This window comes from Chrysemys picta, unplaced genomic scaffold (genome assembly GCF_011386835.1).
Source record: "Chrysemys picta bellii isolate R12L10 unplaced genomic scaffold, ASM1138683v2 scaf220, whole genome shotgun sequence".
NCBI classification, from domain to species: domain Eukaryota; kingdom Metazoa; phylum Chordata; order Testudines; family Emydidae; genus Chrysemys; species Chrysemys picta.
In genome coordinates, this window is record NW_027052927.1 from 22,673 (window position 1) to 44,738 (window position 22,066).

A 22,066-nucleotide genomic window follows, 5' to 3' on the forward strand; every position below is an offset into this window, starting at 1 on the left:
GTGCTAGTATGGGGGAGAGTTGTGGACCTCTGTATGGGAGGAAAGGGTAATGGGGGGACACAGAGTCACAGACAGAGGTGAGATTGAGGGTAGTTGCAGGGAGTCCCTAGAAAAAGGGGGTGGGGGAATGAGAGATTGGCTCACAGGGAGTTTGTGGGGTAGTACGGAAGAATACAAAGAGCCCATCCTATGTGTAATAAGATCAGTCTACCCAACCCATGAAGCATGCAAACCTGCGACCCTAAGAGCACTCCAGTGCCAATTGGTACACTGTTGTCATGATATATACAAAAAAGCTCGCATGTAATAAATCACTGCTGGAAAACTAATAATTCACTGATCATTAATATTCTTGCATGATGTATGAACAGTAAACTCACAAAGGGCGTTATAGAGATGTGCTGCAAATAGGTTATTAAAACGTATTTACCAAGCCGTGCCTACCCCTGTTCCAAACAAAGGACTGTGTCTCTGATGTGAATTAAGCAAGATGTGACCAAAGAGAAAGAAAAGCGCATTTACATGCAAGATAAATAAAGTCATCAAGAGAGCAAGTGGGGAAAAATGACTAACTATCTTGATGGGGGAGGGAGACTGCATCTTCCAGAAGCCTTCCTGCCTCTTGAAGCAGGGCCACTAAACTCTGGGAAGATATAAGGAGAGAGAAAAAGCCATTTTGGGCATCCATCACTTGAGGGACTAAAGGGGCCAGAGCTCTTCAAATCACAGAATGATTGATCCTTCAACTAAGGGGACTGAATATAGGTGAGAAACCTGTTTAGGAAAAGATTGTAACTTGCTGAAATTCAGTTTTAGTGTTAGATGCATATTTTTGCTTTTGTTTGTAACCTTTTCTATCCTTATTCCTTATACTTGTTGTCACTTAAACCTACAACATTCTGTTTAATAAATTTGTTTTACTTTTACTGTAAGCCAGTTCAGTACTTTGATTGAAATAAGAGCGTTTGACAAACCCCAGCAAAATTAATGAGTTGCTGTTTACTGTCTCTTTAAAGGAGCAGCAAATGTAACTTCTAAGAGTGTTCCAGGAGAGGGCTGGACACAACAGGGCAGATGGTTTTGGGGAAACCAGGACTGAGGGATGGGGTCATGCTGCAAAAAGCAACTGGATGGTGGAAGCCAGGATGTGACCTACATCCTTGTAAGGCTGACTGTTGGTGTCCTGGCTGTGAGCCACAGTAGCATAGCATTTAAGGTATCCAGAATTGCAGGGCAGGTGGTGAAAACCCCTTAGTGGTCTGGTTGAACGCCAAAGCATCACAGACCCCCTCTCTAAACTTGAATAAAGACTGTTAATCTTGGTTTTTTTAGCATATGGTTGTGGAATTAATACTTTCTCTAGTCTAAAGAAAGACTGAGGGCTCCGCTGTTGGCTTCATATTGCCCTTCTATAGGACAGATGGGAGGGGTTCAACAGTTAGGTGTGAAGTAGCACTTAATATATTAAGAGCTGTTCAGGATTTTATCCCATGTGCATCTTATCTAAGTAGCCTCTTTCCCTAAGAGTGAAATTTACTATATGTCATCAATGACTAAAGTGTAACTCAGATAGTTTTCAGATCCTCATTATTATTTCTACAAAATATCTCAAATATATTTTAGTCAAACTGATTAAAGTGAAATATTTAGCTTTTATAATAAAGTTTCCTCACTCCTCAGATATTTAACCGTTCATTTTGCATAATTCCATGTAATTTCAAAGCTGTGTCAGAGATAGCAAGCTAAAGTAAAAATAGCATTAACGGTCTTCCCAATTAGCATCTACAGTCACACCCTTTTCAGGTTACTATAACCACAAAATTTAGAATGTGCATCCATAAAATTCTGTACCAATTCTAGTCAAGAGACAATGTTAAATTGTAAGTGACAAAGGAATTAGAAGTGTATTAATTTACAGACTTCATGAGAAAGATCATTTAAGAGGGCAAACTATTAGAACCGAGAAGCCTCCAAAGCTTAAAAATAAGTTATGAAATATTTTACTTACTGCTGAAGAGGGATTCTGTCACGCAACTTTTTGATAATAAGCACTTAACATCTTCAAAGTGTTACACATGCAGTAGTAATTAATGCTTAGTTCGGAAATGCTTAAAAAAATTATTATAATCTTGTTGGAAATAGTCTTTTTAATCTACTCTTATGCTGCAAACTGAAAATTATCTGTTCATATAGGACTTAGCCAAAAAAGTGCTTTTATTCCCACTTATAGGTGCAGCAAAAGTTAAACACTATTACCAAAGAACAGCTGACATTATAAAAACTGGTCCCAGGCAAGCAAGTCACGCTAAATGTTAGAAATCCCATACGTTCACTGAACTAGAGAATAATAGCAGTTGCTAAACCAAATGAATGCTATTGATCAATTCAAAGAGAGATCTCTGTACTTTATTATTTTTGCATTTTATTGAAATGACCACTAAACTTAATGTTCAACAATATTAACAACTCAGATGTCTGATTAACTCTACAACCTTATCACAGTTTTAAGGGTTTGGCGGAAAAGGAATGCATACTACTCAGACCTACAGTTAACATATGAGAAACATTACTGAGAGTCATTCAGCAGCCTCCTCATGGGAAAGGGTAACATTATGAGAACTGTAAGTGTTTGCATATGTTGTTTTACCTTTGTTCTTTTATTGTCTTATTTCTCACCTCTTACATGTTAAGAGTTTTGGGAACTACTAATTTGACTGCCTTCTCTTTCTTTCTAGGGCCCTCTGGGATCACCCCTTTCATTTCACTCTCTTTTGTTCCTGCTACAGTGACCCTCCCACCAGTCAAGGAGAGCCAGACATGCCATTCTCTGGGGACATTGATAGCCACCAAAGAGCTGGTCATGGCAGGGATTTGGAAAGGACAAGGTGAAAGAAGAGAAAGAGAGGGCAACGAAAACAGATACATAGTTCAATTTCTCTCCATTTCCCTCCCCACACCAACAGGCTCCCAACTCACTCTCAATCATCCAGGGAGCAGAAGCATAACCTTGATATTGAACTCACATTTCTTGTACACCTCTACCCCAATATAACGCTGTCCTCGGGAGCCAAAAAAAAAATCTTACTGCGTTATAGGTGAAACCGCGTTATATCGAACTTGCTTTGATCCGCCGGAGTGCGCAGCCCCGCCCCACTGGAGCACTTCTTTTACAGTGTTATATCCAAATTCAGGTTATTATATCTGGGTCGCATTATATCGGGGTAGAGGTGTATTAGGTAGAGCTGGCCAAAATTTAGGGGTTTTTATTCGCAGGAGATTTTGCTACTTACAAATCTGCTTTCCTTCTGATTTAGAATGAAACCAAATTTACCAAAATTTCCCATCAAAACCAAAGATCCCCCAAAATTTTATTTTAGAAACATTGAAATATGGTGTTCTTGAAACAAAACATGAAATTTATTTCTTGTCAATTTCACAGCTGCTATTCAGGCTCCCAGGGCTGCTTGCTGGAGTGAGGGGAGCCTGCCAGCACCCAGAGTCCCAGCTCTAGACGGGGCTCCAGGAGTTGGCAGGTTTTCTGCCATAGCTGCAGACCCTGAAACCTGCCTTTGTTTCAGCAAAAGTTTAGTCAAGTCTGTAGTAGATTCATCAAAACATTTCTCTACAATGAATTGGCATTTTCTGAATAAATGTTTTGCTGGAAAATTTCTGATCAGCTCTAGTATTAAGAGAGCTAAAAAAAATAAAAAAAACCCACTCACACCTTTTACATAAGTAATGGCTGTTGCTATGCTACAACAAAAATTTGAGCGTTTAAGGTAGAAATTAACAGCTAGGGGAGGAGAGGCATACATTCAAATACAATCACAGCTCATACAGTCTTTTAATTATCACATTGCAAAATGCAAAACCAAACTTAACTCTGCTCCCATAGCCACATCCAGTCTCAAAACTACAGATAAGAAATCCTGGCATCTTATTCTCCATATGGAAACAATATTTTCAACCCATCCATCAGAAAGTAGAAAGATTTCATATCATTCTCTTCATATACTCTCAAAGTCCCATTATACGATCCATATTTCACACCCTTATTGTATAGGACCTCACTTTCCACCTGTCCATCCACCTTCAACCAGCTCCTCGTCACCCGCCTCAGTGTAACATCATCCAGAGTGAGGACAACCTAAAGGGGATGTAGAGGTGATTATTATCCATCTCGCCCCAGATTCACCCCACTAACCCCTCCAAAACCACATAAGCACATCCAAGGCACAGCAAAGCCAGACCAGGAACATACTTTCCAACTCCATCCCTGCCCCAAGCCACACATCATATGAAGCATAGACAACAAACCCACAGCACACACCACTTACCCAGTCTCGGAGAATCCTCGGGATGGAAGAATCTCAAGGAGGTAAAGGCAGAAATGCATGGAAAAAAAAGTTATCAGAGCCTCCCTAGACGAGGAACAATAACTGCTTTTTTTTTTTAAATATATAATGTCCCCACAGCAATGACACCTGCATGGGACAGACTCAAGGACAGGACCCTTATCAACAGCAGAATGGCTGGCAAACCTGAGGGGGAGAAAGCTTATGATAAAATGTTTGTGGCATCATTACAGAGCCCCCCCCCCAAAAGCCCAAAATGCAGAGAGTTGGAAACAATATCTGAGGACTGAGAGATTGTTGCAATGGCAAAGGACAGCCTGGCCGTTGCCAGGGAAAGCACTGCCATGTCCAAAAATAGTATAGAAAGAGTGAGATGCAGAGGCAACTCCTGGGGGCAATACAAAGCCAAAATGCCCTACTGCAGTGCTCCCAGGCCATTCCCCTCTCAGGCCTGGTCTACACTACGAGTTTAGGTCGAATTTAGCAGCGTTAAATCGAATTAAGCCTGGACACGTCCACACGACGAAGCCCTTTTTTTCAACTTAAAGGGTCCTTTAAACCGGTTTCTTTACTCCACCTTCAATGAGGGGATTAGTGCTGAAATTGGCCTTTCCGGGTCGGATTTGGGGTAGTGTGGACGGAATTTGACGGTATTGCCCTCCGGGAGCTATCATTGTGACCGCTCTGGACAGCGCTCTCAACTCAGATGCACTGACCAGGTAGACAGGAAAAACCCCACGAACGTTTGAATTTCATTTCCTGTTTGCCCAGCGTGGAAAGCACAGGTGACCACGCAGAGCTCATCAGCACAGGTAACCATGATGGAGTCCCAGGATCGCAAAAGAGCTCCAGCATGGACCGAACGGGAGATACGGGATCTGCTTGCCATATGGGGAGACGAATCAGTGCTAGCTGAACTCCGTAGCAGTAAACAAATTGGCAAAATATTAGAAAAAGTCTCAAAGGCCATGAAGGACAGAGGCCGTAACAGGGACGCACAGCAGTGCCGCGTGAAAATTAAGGAGCTAAGGCAAGCCTACCACAAAGCCAGAGAGGCAAATGGAAGGTCCGGGGCAGAGCCACAGACTTGCCGCTTCTACGCGGAGTTGCATGCCATGCTGGGGGTGCAGCCACCACTACCCCAACCGTGTGCTTTGACTCCATCAATGGAGAAGCACGCAACAGGGAAGCGGGTTCGGGGTACAAGGAAGATGATGATGAAGACAATGAAGACAGCTCACAGCAAGGAAGCGGAGAAACCGGTTTCCCCAACAGCCAGGATATGTTTATCACCCTGGACCTGGAACCAGTAACCCCCAAACTCACCCAAGGCGTGCTCCCAGACCCTGAGGGCACACAAGGGACCTCTGGTGAGTGTACCTTTGTAAATATTACACACGGTTTAAAAGCAAGCGTGTTTAATGATTAATTTGCCCTGGCAATCACGGCCAGTACAGCTACTGGAAAAGTCTGTTAACGTGTATGAGAATGGAGCGGAAATCCTCCAGGGACATCTCCAGAAAGCTCTCCTTGATGTACTCCCAAAGCCTTTGCAAAAGATTTCTGGGGAGGGCTGCCTTATCCCGTCCGCCATGGTAGGACACTTTACCACGCCAGGCCTGTAGCACGTAGTCTGGAATCATTGCATAACAAAGCATGGCAGCGTATGGTCCCGGTGTTTGCTGGCATGCAGACAACATCCATTCCTTATCTCTCTTTGTTATCCTCAGGAGAGTGATATCATTCACGGTCACCTGGTTGAAATGGGGTGATTTTATTAAGGGGACATTCAGAGGTGCCTGTTCCTGCTCGGCTGAACAGAAATATTCCCCGCTGTTGCTACAAAAGGGGGGGGGGGGAGGGGCGAAGTTATCATCCCAGAGAATTGGGGGGGGGGGGGAGGAAGGGGGTTAGTTGGGTTTGTGCTGTATGTTAACCCAGAAACCGCAGCCCCTCCTTTTACATTGCAAACCCATTTTAAATGGCCAACCCAACGGGTGCTTGGTATGGGAAATGAGGGCGCTGCTGTTTGAAACCATTCCCACATGTTATGAAGGTTAAAAAAGCCAAAAGACTGTGGCTTACCAAGGCTCCCTGCAAGCCGAATTTTGTTGCCTGGCACTGCGTGAGTGATCTCTCACATCAAACCGGCAGGCCCTCAATATAAGAGGAAAAATGCGACCTTGTAACGAAAGCACATGTGCTGTGTAATGTGAACAGCAAAATTTAACGTGAAAGAGTGTACCCATTGTTCTCTAAAACGTGTCTTTTTTAGCCACCTCTCCCTTCTCCTCCACCAGCTGCAAATGTTTCTCCTTCTCAGAGGCTAGTGAAGATTAGAAGGAGAAAACGGCAGACTCGGGATGATATGTTCTCGGAGCTCCAGATGTCCTCCCCCGCTGACAGAGCACAGCAGAATGCATGGAGGCAGTCAATGTCAGAGTGCAAAAAAGCATAATATGAACGAGAGGAGAGACGGTGGGCTGAATCGCGGGCTGAAGAGGATAGGTGGCATCAGATTGCTGACAGAAGGCAAGAGTCGATGCTCCGGCTGCTGAAGCATCAAACTGATATGCTCCAGCGTATGGCTGAGCTGCAGGAAAGGCAGCAGGAGCAGAGACCGCCGCTACAGCCCCTGTGTAACCAACAGCCCTCCTCCCCAAGTTCCATAGCCTCCTCACCCAGACGCCCAAGAACGCGGTGGGCGGGGGGGGCCTCCGGCCACTCCACCCCAGATGATTGCCCAAGCATCAGAAGGCTGGCCTTCAATAAGAGTTAAAGTTTTAAAGTTTTAAACTGCAGTGTGTCCTTGTCCTTCACTCCTCCCCTACCCCTCCCGGGCTACCTTGGCAGTTATCCCCCTAGCTGTGTGATGAATTAATAAAGAATGTATGAATGTGAAGTAACAATGACTTTATTGCCTCTGCAAGCGGTGCTCGAAGGGGGGAGGGGAGGGTGGTTAGCTTACAGGGAAGTAGAGTGAACCGGGGGTGTGGGGGAGGTTCATCAAGGAGAAACAAACAGAAGTTTCACACCGTAGCCTGGCCAGTCACAAAACTGGTTTTCAAAGCTTCTCTGATGCATACTCTTCTAACCGCCCTGGTCTCTGGCTGCGCCTAATCAGCGGCGAGGCGATTTGCCTCAACCTCCCACCCCGCCATAAATGTTTCCCCCCTTACTCTCACAGATATTGTGGAGTTCACAACAAGCAGCAATAACAATTGGAATATTGGTTTCGCCGAGGTCTAGCAGAGTCAGTAAACTGCGCCACAGCGCTTTTAAACATCCAAATGCACATTCTACCACCATTCTGCACTTGCTCAGCCTATAGTTGAACAGGTCCTGACTACTGTACAGGCTGCCTGTGTACGGTTTCATGAGCCATGGCATTAAGGGTAGGCTGGGTCCCCAAGGATAACGATAGGCATTTCAATATCCCCAACGCTTATTTTCTGGTCCAGGAAGAAAGTCCCTTCCTCCAGCTTTTGAAACAGACCAGAGTTCCTGAAGACGCGAGCATCATGTACCTTTCCCGGCCATCCCACGTTGATGTTAGAGAAACGTCCCTTGTGATCCACCAGGGCTTGCAGCAGCGTTGAAAAGTACCCTTTTCGGTTTATGTACTTGGTGGCTTGGTGTTCCGGTGACAAGATAGACGGAACCCATATCCCTATCGCCCCCCCCTCCACAGTTAGGGAATCCCATTGCAGCAAAGCCATCTACTATGACCTGCACGTTTCCCAGAGTCACTACCCTTGATATCAGTAGGTCTTTGATTGCGTTGGCTACTTGGATCACAGCAGCCCCCACAGTAGATTTGCCCACTCCAAATTGATTTCCGACTGACTGGTAGCTGTCTGGCGTTGCAAGCTTCCACAGGGCTATCGCCACTCGCTTCTCAACTGTGAGGGCTGCTCTCATCCTGGTATTCTGGCGCTTCAGGGCAGGGGAAAGCAAGTCACAAAGTTCCATGAAAGTGCCCTTACGCATGCGGAAGTTTCGCAGCCACTGGGAATCGTCCCACACCTGCAACACGATGCGGTTCCACCAGTCTGTGCTTGTTTCCCAGGCCCAGAATCGGCATTCCACGGCATGAACCTGGCCCCAGTAACACCATGATTTGCACATTGCTGGGGCCCGTACTTTGTGAGAGATCTATGTCTATGTCAATTTCTTCATCACTCTCGTCGCCGCGCTGCAATCGCCTCCTCGCCTGGTTTTGCTTTGGCATGTTCTGGCTCTGCATATACTCCAGGACAATGTGCATGGTGTTCATAGTGCTCATAATTGCCGCGGTGATCTGAGCAGGCTCCATGACCCCAGCGCTATGGCGTCTGGGCTGAAAAAAGGCGCAAAACTATTGTCTGACAGAGGGAGGGAGGGGCGAGTGACGACGTGGCTTACAGGGAATTAAAATCAACAATGGTGGCTGTGCATCAGGGAGAAACACAAACAACTGTCACACACAATGGCCCCCACAAAGATTGAACTCACAACCCTGGGTTTAGCAGGCCGTTGATTTCATGGAGGGAGGGGGAAGCAAATGAATACAGAACAAATCTGGTCCATCTATCCTTTACATCTTAGGCTAGCAGCAGATGGTGCAGCATGACTGATAGCCATCGGCATCTTCTGGGTGCTTGGCAGAAATGCTGCATTACAATTGCTAGCCATCATCGTCAAGACAGTGCAATAGGACTGCTGGCAGGACTGAGTCGCCAGGAGACAAAACATGTCTGCCCAGGCGCCTCTGACCGAACTCACTGAGGAGTACGACAACCATGGATGCCAATCTTAATACACCATCGACTGCCAAAAGGCAAGGAGCTGCTGCTGTATAGCAATGCAGTCCCACGTCTGCCAGCACCCAGATAGCCAATGACGGCTACCAGTCATACTGCTCAATCTCCTGCTAAAAGGCAATTAGCTGCTGCTATGTAGCTATGCAGTACCACGTCTGCAGGTACCCAGATGACATATGGTGACGGTGAGCTGAGCGGGCTCCATGCTTGCCGTGGTATGTCGTCTGCACAGGTAACCCAGGAAAAAAGGCACGAAATGACTGTCTGCCGTTGCTCTCACGGGGCGGGGGGGAGGCCTGACGACATGTACCCAGAATCCCCCGCGACACTGTTTTTGCCCCATCAGGCATTGGGATCTCAACCCAGAATTCCAATGGGCGGCGGAGACTGCGGGATAGCTACCCACAGTGCAATGCTCCGGAAGCCGATGCTAGCCTCGGTACTGTGGACACGGTCCGCCGACTTAATGCCCTTAGCGCATTTTATGTGGGGACACACACAATCGACTGTATAAAAACCGGCTTCTATAAATTCGACCTAATTTCGTAGTGTAGACATACCCTCAGACCCAAGCTGAGGGCGCTGAGAACAATGGCAATTGGGATCCCAGCTCATTTGAGCCCTCTATTGCCCCTTGTAACTTCAAACATCAGCATGCCACACCAGAAGGCCCACAAACCTGAAGAGGTTGAGCAAAGACATATACTCACCTGTAAATTTAACCCTTGCCCCTTTGTGTTGTGCCCGCATTGCACTGTTGCACTTGACTGTTTTGTTTCACTGGTGATATAATGAAAGGGTTCTTTGTAGTTAGATAATAGATTGCTGTTTAATATATGTCATAATTAAAAGCTGTTTTTCAGCTTTGTTTCAGTTGAATGTTCGCTTCTGCTTATTATAGAATAGATTAATAAAAACCTTCATATGGAGTTGACGACAGTTCATTTTACACAGAAAGTTATGTTGGCATTAATTGATAGGGCTTTACAAACACATGCAGGCAAAGACAATAGGTGCAATAGGGGCTGCTGGCTCTGTTGCGCTTCCACCACCCATAAACTACACTGAACTGAACAAAAGACTTCAAACACCCCTCCTCTCCAGGAGTTAGTAGCTGGATGTACAGCTGCACAATTCAGGCCCGAGCCTCCAAATAACAGCAACAGGCATCCCTGATAATACTGTCCCGGCTGTTTGCATTTTGTATTGGATGCTTTGCTGGTTGCTCAAATCACGGAGCAAGTCTCTGCACCTCAGCCTCCCACCCTTCTCCTTTACTCTCACAAATATTGTGCAAAATACAACATGATGCTATAATCGCTTATGTGTTTTTCTTTTGCTTCCAACCTATTCAACAAATAGCACTAACTCCCTTTGAAACAATGTAAAACTTTAGAGCCTACAAGTCCAATCAGTCCTATTTCTTGTTCAGCCAATCACTCGGACAAACACATTTGTTTACATTTTCAAAACATAATGCTGCCTGCTTCTTGTTTAGAAGGTCACCTGAAAGTGAGAACAGGCATTCGCATGGCACTGTTGTAGCCGGAGTCGCAAGCTATTTACATGCCAGATACGCTAAAGATTCATGTGTCCCTTGATGCTTCAACCACCATTCCAGAGGATGTGTCCATGCTGATGACAGGTTCTGCTCAATAACAATCCAAAGCAGTGCGGACCAATGCATGTTCGTTTTCAGCATCGAGTCAGATGCCACCAGCACAAGGTTGATTTTCTTTTTATTGGTGGCTTGGGTTCTGTAGTTTCCACATCAGAGTGTTGCTCTTTTAAGACTTCCGAAAGCATGCTCCACACCTCATCCCTCTCAGATTTTGGAAGGCACTTCAGATTCTTAAGTCTTGGGTCGAGTGCTGTAGCTAACTTTAAAAATTGCACATTGGTATCTTCTTTGCATTTTGTCAAATTTGCAGTGAAAGTGTTCTTAAAACGAACGACATGCTGGGTCATCACCCGAGACTGCTATAACATGAAATATATGGCAGAACGTGGGTAAAACAGAGCAGGAGACGTACAATTCCAGCATAGGAAATTATGCCTGGTGAAGAAGGGAGCTCTTGGCGTTGTCTAATTTCTGGGAATTTTTAATCCAATACAGTTCCCATGAAAAGAGAACTGCTCGCTGGTTTACGTTTCATATTGTTGTTAAGTAGTTGGCCACCTCCTGGAAATCAGCCTTTCCAACACACACTACTGGGCATATATGCCAATAATTATTCCATGCAGTGGTGTTGTAGCCGTGTTGGTCCCAGGATATTAGAGACACAAGATGGGGTGGGTAATAAAAAAAAGAGGGGAAAAAAAGGGCGGGGGAGGTGGTTTGAGCATTGTTCTGCTAAACCCAGGGTTCTGAGTTCAATCCTTGAAGGGGCCACTTGGGGATCTAGGGCAAAATCAGTACTTGGTCCTGCTAGTGAAGGCAGGGGGCTGGACTCGATGACCTTTCAAGGTCCCTTCCAGTTCTAGGAGATGGGATAGCTCCATTAAAAAAAAAAAAAAAAAAAATCTCCCCCAAGGAGTTCAGTCACAAATTTAATTAATGCATTTTTTTAACGAGTGTCATCAGCATGGAAGCATGTTCTCTGGAACGATGGCCAAAGCATGAAGAAGTATATGAATTTTTAGCACATCTGGCACATCAATATCTTGCAACACCAGCTATAACAGTGCCATGCGAATGCCTGTTCTCATTTTCAGGTGCATTGTAATTAAGAAGTGGGCAGCATTATCTCCCATAAATATAAACAAGCTTGTTTCTCTTAGTGATTGGCTGAACAAGAAGTAGGATTAAGTGGACTTATAGACTAAAGTTTTACACTGTTTTGTTTTTGAGTGCAGTTACATAATAAAAAGAACCTACATTTGTAAGTTGCGCTTTCATGATAAAGAGATTGCACTACAGTACTTGTATGAGGTGAATTGAAAAATACTATTTCTTTTGTTTACAAATATTTGCACTGTAAAAATGATAATAAAAAATAATACAAGTGAGCACTGTACACTTTGTATTCTGTGTTGTAACTGAAACAGATTATATTTAAAAATGTAGAAAAACATCCCTAAATATTTAATACATTTCAATTGGTATTCTATTGTTTAACAGTGCGATCAATCGCAATTAAATGTTTTGAGTTAATCGCATGAGTTAACTGCGATTAATTGACAGCCCTAATTTAAAGTGAAGCATGTGTGAGAGTACTGTAGTCCCATTGACCACCCAGGTGCTTAGAGTGTTAGCATTTGCTGGTCTAGTGCTTGTAGCAGTATTTTTGCCATAACTAAAGATGTTAACCGGTTTTACAACTTGTATCTAGAACAGCAGTGCAGTGTTTTAGAGAAAAATGACATATACCTAAAGGCTAATATAAGATCCCGTCCCCGCCAAGAGTCCAGGAACAATAGGAATCCTAGCACCCTTTCCCTTCATCTTCTCAGCAGAGGAAGGAAGGGAGAACAGGTTGTTCTTTCCATCAGGACATCATCCTTTAACAGTGCCCCTACTCCATCTTTCATGTTTGCTCCTAACTAGCAGGTGCCTGAAGTTTTTCAAGCCCTGCTTTTACACATGAGAAGGTGTCATGAGAAACTATTATACAAGAGAAGAGATATGATGTGTCCCTAAATGAAGCAGCCTGCCAAATTATACAGTTTCTAATTCATTCATGCAGCCTCACAACCACATTGTCTCCTGAAATATAAACTGGGGGAAAGGATCAGGAGGTAGTCCTGTTAGTCTGTATCCACAACTTGTTTTGGGGGAAAAGGAGAGTAACTTTTCAAAAAATAACCAGCATCCAAAAGCATGTTCAAGTCTCATCAGATTTCAGTACTATCCACGTTATATGAATGCTAAAGACTAAATTCTTAATTTACACACATATTTAGGAAGGAATGCAAAAATCAAGTCACTTCTTATGCATGGCTTTTTAGGGACAGCCTTGGTTCTTTCTTCTATTCATTTAGCACTGCTTTAAACATAGTAATATTTCCTGTGTCCTATCTTAGGCCCAGGTGGTTGTCAGGTAAGTTCCTCCCTCCCCATCACCTGACAAGTACTAAGTATTCAGTACTTCACACATACACAAGAGGTCTCCATCGCTCCCATCAGTGACTAACTTGATGCTGGAATCACTGCAAAGATAGAAATATTATTTTTCCTACAGCAGTGACAGCCGCAATTAAAGTATCATTCAGAGGCATTGCTAATGTCTCCCAAGCTAGAATTTCAACCTATTTGGGAAGAGGGTTACAAAAGGACGAGGAGACTAGGCAAACGAGTGGAAAATCTTATCAATGGGATACTATCCACAGAAAATCTCTCTCAGAAGTACTTCTAAATCCATGACAAACCCAAGTACCCTAGTATTATTACCGGTTCTGAGATGGGGGAGAAAGGGAAAAGAGATCTGATAAGGCTAAGGCCACCCCTATTGCTACCCCAAGTCTTGAGGCACTTGCACCTACACATGAAACAGATACTCCAACACACACAGTGAAGGAGCCATGAAGCCAACAAAACACCACATATGCCGGTTTCAAGACACATCCACACACGTTGCTTACACGCCGTTGCTACAAGAAACACCTGGGGTCGTGTCCGGGTTCCTGACCCGGGACCAGCGCAGGGGGACGCGCTCAAGCCCAGCTCGGAGCCGAACTCGCGGTCACGGGGCGGGGTGCCCGGTCACGGCACAGCCACCCCTCAGCCCGGCTGCCCCCACGCAGGGCGGTGCAGGGACCGGGGCGGGGCACATCCCACAGCCGGGCAGCGAGTCACGCCCGGCGGACTAAGCCCCCCCGTGCCCACGAAACAGGAGCCGGGGGGATCGGGCGGCTCGGCCAGGCCTACGCCGGGCAGGGCTCAGGACCAGGGACCAGCCCGCCACCGACCCGCCGCAGCGGGGCACCCGGCTCGGGCAGCCCTGGCCCCACCACGCCGAGGAGGCGAGGGCAGCCCCGCGAGACCCCGATCCCGCCCGAGAGGAGCCCCCAGGGTGGGAGTGCGGGGGTGACACCCCCCCCCCCCCGCCGGGCAATGCAGCCAGGGGGCGTCTCGCTCTCAGCCCCGCCGGGCGGGGGCGGGGTGCACCTGGCATCTGCCCGGTGCGGGGCCCCCCGGGGGGGGCGGGGCCCTCCTTTCTCTCTCTTACCCCCGCCCCGCTCCGGGGTTGTCTCTGTGCGGCAGGAAGCGTTGAGCGGCCCCGGTAGCGTCCCCAGCGCGGCGCAGTTACCATGGGACGGGCGCCCGCTCGCTCTCCGGAAGTCACTGCCGGGAACGGGGAGGGAGAGATGCGGGGCGAGCCGCCATCTTGAGTGTGGCGCAGCGGGGCCTCTCGGCTCTGGCAGGCCCGGCCCGCCGGGGGCGTGTAGGGATGTGATGGCGCAGCCCGCCCGCCGGTCCTGCCCTGCGCTCCGCTCGGGGAAGGGGCCCAGCAGCGCGGACTCCCAGGCCCCGGGGCCCTACGCCTGAGCTCCAGGCGCCCCTGTCCGCATGCCCAGGAGGATGGGGAGCCGAAGGCCACAGGGCTGCGCTGCAGCAAAGGGCCATTGGCTGCAGGGGGTTGGTGAGGACGGAGGCTCAGCCCCACCCGCGCTAGCTGTGGCACAGGGCACAAGCCAGAGAGAGCAGCGTAGCCCCTGGGCCTTAACTCCCACCCTGCCTGGGCCAGAGGGCAACTACAGACAGGCTCTTCTCACCCCTTCAGCCACCCTTCCCCCCCGTGAGAGTTGTGACCCTAACAGCATCCCCCTGCAAGCGGCTCCCTGGCATCTGGTTAGGGTGACCAGAGAGCAAGCGTGAAAAACCAGGACGGGGGGGGGGGGGGGCGTAATAGGCACTCATAGAAGACAAAGCCTCAAATATCAGGACTGTCCCTATAAAATTGGGACTTCTGGTCACCCTACATTGGGTAGTGAGTTTCAGCTGGCCTGCTGCGTTCTGTGCACGCCAGTTGATTAATGTCATCAACTGCATTCGATGTGTGTCATCATTGGAAAGCTGATAACATACTCATCAATACTTTGCATGGTGCATGTATCGTAAATACCCAACGGGACCATACACAGGAAATATGGTACTAAAAGGTATTTTGGAACTACTGGAACTACTGACTTATCTTTTCTCTGGGAGAAACCTGTTTTCCCACTCCCCAGATTTGTCTCACAAATAATAAATAATAATAAATTTATTATTATTATTATTATTTATTATTTGTGAGACAAATCTGGGGAGTGGTAAAACAGGTTTCTCCCAGAGAAAAGATAAGTCAGTAGTTCCAGTCCAGTGCTTCTATATCCTGGGAAATTTCCCAAAACCTAGGAATTTGTGAGTAAAATGTTTCAACTTGGGAAATAGGGAATTTTCATTCAAAACATTTTACTCACAAATTCCCAGATTTTGAGAAATTTCCCAGGATATAGAAGCACTGTAAAAGAACGTTATCTGGGAATTTTTCACCAGATTTGGGACATTTTTAGCACGAGGTTGGGAAAAGTTGGCATCAAGCTATAGAAGCACTGTTCCAGTCCCGTGTTCATCAGAATCAATCAGCAATCACATGTCAAGCAGTAATTCGTTTGAATCAGAGGGCAGAAACAGCTCAATTTGCATTTTAGCAAACAGGAGGCAGGAAGAAGCCACCCCCACAGAATTTCCTTCAGCCCCAGCCTCTGTCCTTACAGCTTGAATGAACTTTCCTTTGGAAGGTAATCTTCAGAAGGATCCATTTCAAAGGTTCACTGGACTATAAAAGACAAAGGGCAAAGAGCCCCATGTTATCTTTTCACCTAAAATGACAAAGAAACTGAGCACTTTAGTCTTTGAGGAGAGATCTTCACCATGGGGCAGTCAGCTGTCTTGCTGTAAGAAGTTTGTGGTAAAAATCTTACCTGATACCTAGACCATTCTTATTAAAGTTTTAGCATCAGAAAATGTATTTTTACTTTTGTTTGTAACCCTTTCTAACTTAATTCCTTCTACATGGTATCACTTAAAATCTGGTCTCCTTTTGTTAATAAGCTTGCTTTACTTTTTATCTGAACCAACCCAGTGCTATGTTTGAATGGTAAGCCACTTGAAATGATAAAGCTGGGCATTTTGTCTCTTCAGAGGACCAAACAAACGATTGTTCCTCTGCAAGGTCCAAGAAAGGGCTGGAAACTGCAAACCACACAGTTTTGTGAAAATGAGAGACTGGGGCATGTTGTGGTCCTCTTGCCGGGTGTAACCAAAGCTGGTGGATACTGGAGTGTAACAAGGAGGCTGCCAGAATCAGAACTGGTGAACCACAGCTGGTTAACTCAGTCTTTGCTTGTCTACTGGTATTCAGGCTGTGAGCTACAGCAGCAGAGCATTTATGGCACCCAAGGTTACAGGCAGTAACACAACCACTTACTGGTGTGGATTGCACCCCACAATGTGAGTATCCATATCCCTGCAACTAGAGTCTCTGGAAACAAGAGTGGTTTGTCAGAGTTTTTTAATTGTTAGTTTCCCCAAGAGCGCTTCCTTATTTGCTTTTTGAGTTTGGGTGCTAGAAGAGAAGGAGATTAGGATTATTTGAAGGACAGCAGGGTAGTCCGCTAGTTAGAAAAGATAAGGAATCAGGACTCTTGAGTTCATTTACTTTCATCATAGGGAAGTCAAATAAACTCTTTATGCTTCTGTTTCACAAACAGTCAAATAAGGCCTCAAAGAAATCCTGTGAGGATTAATACATTCAACAAGCAGGTTTGTAAGGCTCTTTGAGATCCTTCAATGAAGGGCGCTACATAGAGTATTGGTGATCAGGCCCACTGCCTCCCAATCACCCTCTCCTTGCCTGGGGTCACCCTACAGCCAGTCTGCCTCATTTCCCTCACCTTTCCCCAAAGGACTTCTTAAATTCCACACCCTTTTGTCCACTCACAACATCCCTTCTTGAGGTCTGGGTTTATTCAGATAAAATATACTAAAAAAAAAAAAAAAATTCAAATTGCTGAAGCAATCTATTCATTTTATCTTCTTGTCAGATCACTCCCCAGCCTTTCCCACCTGTAGCCTCAGCCCCACACCCCAGGACTCTATGCTGGAGCCTGATCACTCCTAGCAGTCTCTGATCACTGTGCTCCCAGGCCTTCCCTGCTTTAATAGGTGACTCCCAGACCCTGCCTGGCTGAGTTCAGCTTCCTGGCCCAAACCCAGTCAGGATTTCCTACTGGAACCTCATACTCACTAGGTTCTAGCTTCAAAACTCCACTGACCTCAGGATCTTTGCTACAGGAGCCTCTCTCTTTCTTTGCAATTTCCTGCTGATCGATAAAGGAAACCACCTGATCCAACCCAGGTGTGCCTTTTGAGTAATCAGGGTTGGCTAGCCCCAGTACCTCTAGCCTTTAAGAGTCAAGCTACCCTGTTGTTCAATGGTATTGTTGGCTTTGCTGATGGTGTTTCTCTTCTTTGTGCTTGCTGACATACTACTGGTCAGTTATTTCAAGATTGCATGTGCCTGAGATAATTCAGTCTGGGTAACAAGTTTTTCATAGTACTCACACTTACCGTAAAGATAGCAAATAGCACTGGATGTATGTCGCCATGTCAAATTACAAACAGCAGTTGACTTTGAGGGGTTTTAGACATTTCAAGTGCAAACAGTGAAATGGGAAGAGGAGTGTGGGGCTCTGTTCTTTAATGGCTTTTGGAGGCTGTTAATCGAGTTGTGCTTCAAGAGGGTCTCTTTAGTTAGCCCCCCAGCAACACTAGGCATGACAGCAACATTTACAGAAGTAATAATACTAGTTTCTAAACCAAGATTGGGCCTTAACCTACAGATAGTGTAAGTAGGACACCTAGGAGTACACTTTTTTCGACTTGTTTTATGGATCTAAACTGGTGATTTATGGGCTTAAATGGGTGAATAAACCAGAAGAAACCATCGCTATAAATTTCTGCAATAGACACTCAAGCGCAGTGCAGTCCAAACTACATCTTTCAAAAAGTAAGGCATGAAAGACATGATTTGTACGTTGAGCACGTAATTGACATTTTCTGTCGTTTAATCTTAGGCGCAATTGCTGTAACCAGATGCCACAGTTCAGTCGCTTACTGGTTATATTTATATAATTGTCTGAAAGCTATACAAACAAAGATCTGGAAAAAGGTTTGTTTCTTTAGATTCTGGACTGCAAGTCTGAAACAAGAGCTGAATTTTCCTCGGCCAAGAGGCCAGTGTAAATCCAAAAATATTGTCAATTTATATTTTGAGATGCTGGAAAGAGAGATGGTTCAATTATGCAGCCCATAGAATACACAGAAGTGGATACTGTTTTCTTTAATTCTGTAAAGAACAAGTATTTCTGAGATACATGTTAGAGATAAACAGACATTTATAGCTGTGTGTGGAATTAAAGGGGGGAATTAGAGTCACATAAACAGAAGTTATACCACATCTGGTATTAAAATTACTGTTTTCAATTTAAAGATTTTTAAAAGTACAGCGATGTTTTAAAAAGAAAATATCTCAGGGGCGGGGGGGGGGGGGAGGCTCTGCACTGGGAACGGTAGGGAGCTGTTAGAGGAGTTGTTGCAAGGGTGGTGGTAGGGGGAGAGAAATAGGCTGGGCTCCCCATGACCACTCCACCAACAACCACGCTGGAATGGATCATGGCCCCAGTGATCTAACCACATGGGGCAGGAACTACTCCATCCTAGGGGGCTGAGAAAACAGCAGGAAGAGAGAGAACAATACTGGGCTCCCTCCAGTCACCCCTCTTAGCCATTGTACATGTCTCTAGCAGCCCATCCCTCCAATTGGGGCACCACATGGGGTAGATACCCCGCACTCCTGGAAGTGGGGAGAAAGAGAGACAGATCAGTCTTGCCCACCCACCTCTGGACCCAGTACACAGTCTCTGGGCTAACAGCCTTCTCTGGCTGCCTGCTAATGTGAGCTCTGGAGCTAAACTTGTTCTGCAATACTGAAGATTCAGTGTGCATTATGTGAGGGTTGTTTCATTGCACAGAATAGAAATTGTTTTAAAACTTTTTCCAATTAAAAAAATACGTAAAATTACACACAAAAACTACACTAGAAGGACATGACTTAGATTGCAAAGTCAAACACAAAATGTTAAGCAATGCCAGTTTTACAGTTGTCCATGCCACCTTAGTTCAGCCTCCTTGTACATATGCCTTATGACAGTCTTTAATTACATGGTCACATACTGTTTTTTCCGTAGGACCCTTCCTTCATTCAGTGCACACAATGGTCACACAAGAGGGCAGAGCTTAGATTGCACTGACCTCTATTAATCCGACTACGTTTCCCAGACCTGAAGAAGAGCTTGGTGTAAGCTCAAAAGCTTATCTCTCGCTCACCAACAGAAATTGGTCCAATAAAAGGTATTGCCTCACCCACCTTGTCTCTCTAATATCCATAAATCTGGCATTTCCAAATTAAGTACTTAACTTTATAACTTAAAGTTCTTTTGACATCTTTTTGTATGTTATGTATTAATAGATGATATGCAGTGTTGTAGCCATGTCAGTCCCAGGATATTAGGGAGACAAGGCGGGTGAGGCAATATCTTTTATTGGGCCAGCTTCTGTTGGAGAGAAAGACATGCTTTTGAACTACACAGAGTTCTTCTTCAGGTCTGGGAAAGGCACTAAGGCCATGTCTACACTAGCGAGCTTACAGTGGCACAGCTGTGATGCAGCTGCGCTGCTGTAAGATCACTTGTGTAGCCGCTCTATGCCGATGGGCGAGAGCTTCTCCTGTTGATATAGCGCTGTGCACACTACCACTTATGCTGGCGAAACTTACGTTTTTTTCATACCCTGGAGTGACATAAATTTTGCCGACATAAGTGGTAGTGTAGACATAATCCAAGTGTGGCGTGCTAAACTATCTGTTCCATCTTGTATTTAGCTGTAAGTAGTTAGCACATATTCTAAGGGACCATTCAAGGTGAAGTGGCCCATTAACATATGACTACAGCGGGGTTAATGGGCCACTTCACCTTGAATGATCCCTTAGAATATACACTATCTGTTCCATCTTGTGTTTTAGTGGTGGGCATGACTACACTAGAGAGTTTACAGTATCATGCAGCTGCGCCGCTGTAAGCTCTCTGCCAATGGGAGAGAGCTCTCCCGTCAGCTTAATTAATCCACCCGCAACGAGAGGCAGTAGCTATGTCAGTGGGAGAAGCTCTCCCACCACCATAGAGCGGTCCACACCGGGGCTTAGGTTGGTGTAACATATGTCGCTCAGGTTGGTTTATTCACACCCCTAAGCAATATAAGTTATGCCGACATAAGCTGTAGTGTAGACATAACGTCAGTATCTTTCCCGGACCTGAAGAATTGCTCTGTGTAGCTCGAAAGCTTGTCTTTCTCACCAACAGAAGTTGGTCCAATAAAATATATTAACTCACCCACCTTGTCTCATATATTCATAGAGTTTAAGGCCAGAAGGGACCATCAGATCATCTAGCCTGACCTGTATGTAACAGGCTGTTAAATTTCACCTTGTTGCATCTGTTGTTGAGCCCAGTAACTTATGTTTGACATACTAGTCATTAAGTTAAGCAAATAAGACTTTGAATACATCCAGGAAGTAGAATTGCTGCGGAAGAAAGTTACATTTTAATGTAGTCACTTTTTGGGGTGGAGCTACACTTGAAGAGTGTGGAGGTAAATTAGAAAAAGCAAGTGAATTTAGAAAGCCATAATTCAATTAATTTGAGGTGAATAAGGAGAATTCCAGTTTTGTCTGGTTCTACAGAAACTTTGCCCACCAAAGCTTCTCAGAAGGATAACCAGTTACATCATGAGAACAATGTTTCATTGGCTAATTACAGCCAGAGGGTGGGATGCTGTTACTCTCAGATCTTCCTAGATGTCTCTAGCTTTTCTTACAGATTGGAGTCTGTTTCCCCCTACCTATCACAATCATTTTAATAGATTATGTAATTCTCATTGCCTTTTCACTAAATTTAATGAAGTGTATCTAGTGAATATAACTTGGGCTTCAGTGTCTTTCTTTTGCTAACTCTTTGTGGCAGAACACGTCACGTTTTCGGAAATTTAAAATGGTCTGTTAAGAAATATTTATCTCCTATCAGACAGTGCCATCTAGTGACTAGATGTAGAAACGGATATAAGTATAATGTAACTAATGGAGCTTCTTGTCAGATAAATAAGTAGTTTCAGGATAAATAAGTAACATTTTCGAAATGAATGAGTTTTACAAATTGAGTTTATCATTGTAAGTTAATAGCATTTTGGCAGATGCAAAAATGTTATGCTTGTGCATACAGTATGTTGCTTGTATGGGGATCATCAATGGGTAGTAACATTTACTTATTTAGATTTTTATGGCACTAATTTCTGACACTGACACTTTGCAATATTTGAAATCAATTCTAGTAATGTATCAAATGTGTATATCGATAATTTGCTTCTGGCTCCACCATTATCAGTAGTTAAGCAACCTTTTCCATAGCAGAGGCAACAATCACAAAAGAAACCCACCACCTCAAGCCTGTCACCAAACTTCACCCTGAAGCCCCTGAAAAGATTGGGATCATAAAGGTCAAAGGCCCAATCCAAGGCTTATTGGATATATAGGCCCTAAATTAGTCTAGAAGAAGTTGATTGTAAATGTTAATGTCTTCATAATGATCTCATTTCATCTGGCCACGCTCTGCCTATCCCTCCTGCACTACTTCTATTGTTGGGCCACACCCCAGGCTGCCCTTTTATGCCTGACACAAAATGCTGCCATTCTCTCTTCATTCAAATCCCTCCGTAAAATACAATTCTTCCTCCATTCCCACCCCGAGTTAGCACACGCAACTTGTATGTGCTGCTACACGCACAATACCAGGGGTACTCAAACTGGGGGTCGG

General features: G+C 45.2%; 1 long non-coding RNA gene across 1 annotated transcript in view; it reads right to left on the reverse strand.

The window, feature by feature from the left end:
- LOC135978353 (uncharacterized) overlaps positions 1-14,701 on the reverse strand; it is a 29,454-nt gene extending 14,753 nt beyond the window's left edge. The window contains exon 1 of the long non-coding RNA XR_010595764.1: positions 14,326-14,701. This is a non-coding gene — a long non-coding RNA (uncharacterized LOC135978353). The remainder of the gene's footprint in view (positions 1-14,325) is intronic.
- Positions 14,702-22,066: the final 7,365 nt, after the last annotated feature.